We start from the raw sequence: 1700 nt of genomic DNA, 5'->3' as shown, positions 1-1700 counted from the left end.
AAAAACAAAAACCGTTTTCTTGGCTCTCTAGTTCTGTTTCTTCCCACTTTTGATAGAGTAGCAAATACAGGAAATGGCTTTTGCTTCTTCTAAAACAGCTTTCAGAAAAATAGGCATCGGTGTGACAGTAAATGGCCATCATCACTTGGCCCACTTATTGTGTGCTGACTTTGACAATGAGAGAGCTGTGTTCCCTCTCCAAGGGGACAACCACGTGTAGCCCCAGGCCACTTTCAGTGTACAGACAAGCAGTCTGACCCAGAGCCTAGGCCTAGCTTCAAGAAATACATGGACCACATTTTAATGCATTTCGTTATAATGAACTTACTTTCAAGGTGAATGCGTCCATCTATGAAGAAATTGGACCTCTGTATTTATCAGGATCCCTTCACTTGAAAGTGTCATATGTCCAATTCAAACTACCTTTCAAAGGCACACAGGTGGTCATGTGAGGATACAATCATGTAAGGCATGAACCAAATATAGGACCCCAAACAATACAATCAAGCCCCTTCTTAGTGCCTCTCAGACTTACGTGTATTGGTGTGTTGACCTCATCTAATTCTGTAGATGAGAAGGTAGCGCCCCATATGCACATCCTTCCATCCTTGTTGATCTAGAATTAAACACAGGCTGCTCTGAGGGAGCAAGATGATGCGCTTTACTCCCATAAAGAGGTAGTCTCAGAAACCTGAAAGGGCAGTTCTACCCTGTCCTAGAGTCACTATGAGTCAGACTGGACCTGATGGCCGTGCGTTTATTTTTTTGAGTTTGTCTAGCCCTGGCTAGAAAGGCGCAGGGAAGGGTTTTCATTGGCTCGTATTGAGCTGTGTGTCCATCCCGGAACCAGTCACTTTGCTGGGCTGTTGGATTGCTTTAATTGTCTGGGCTTGCTTTTTATAGTTGTTATTGTCACGGAGTTAGGGGGCGGAGTGGGTGATAGAGTACTATGATTGACAGCTCTGTTAAGCCCTCATAAAGTTCTCAAAATAACGAGGTTCTCTGAGCAATCAAAAACTATAGCTCTCCCCAACAGAGTTCAATGTTATTACCCACTGGAAAAATTGGAAAAGTAAAGAGACAAAAATTAGCTTACTGAAAAATTGGTTAAATGAAAAATTCAGAACTAGTTTTGTCTACCTAGGGTCTATTCTTATCAGAATATTTTCAAAATTATTAATTATTCTGAAAATTATAATAAATTAATATCTCGCTACCTCATAATAAATATGGAAAATTGACTATTCTTTTTATTCTTATTCTATGTACTTTAGTTTAGAAAAACAGATTTTTAATACATGATTTAGTGTCTTCCTATCATGTTTACTCTCCACCAGCTAGAGAAAAAAAAAGACATACCTTATTAAAATCTTTGAGAAATATGTAATTCTTTTAATTCTTAGCATATCTTTTCAATCAGTTCCCATGATATTTCAATTGGTAATTCATGCAATAGAATACAAAGAGGTCAAAGAAATTTTCTCCTCAAAGTTTCAGTATATTCACTGATATATGAAGGAAGGGGCTACAAAATTCCTGGAAAAATTTCATGATCGCTTAATTCCATTTTCCCCAGGAACTTTTTTGAAGCCACCTTATCTGGTAGATTAAGCCCCCAAGTTCCCAGTTATAATAAAATATAGGAAGACAAGGTAAATATTCAATTTTGTATTATTAAGGTGGATTTATTTTCTAACTTG

This window comes from Echinops telfairi, unplaced genomic scaffold (genome assembly GCF_000313985.2).
Source record: "Echinops telfairi isolate 266 unplaced genomic scaffold, ASM31398v2 ScPeMD7_7424;HRSCAF=8462, whole genome shotgun sequence".
NCBI classification, from domain to species: Eukaryota; Metazoa; Chordata; class Mammalia; order Afrosoricida; family Tenrecidae; genus Echinops; species Echinops telfairi.
The sequence above is the reverse complement of the archived record's forward strand: the minus strand, read 5'-3'. Positions refer to the sequence as shown.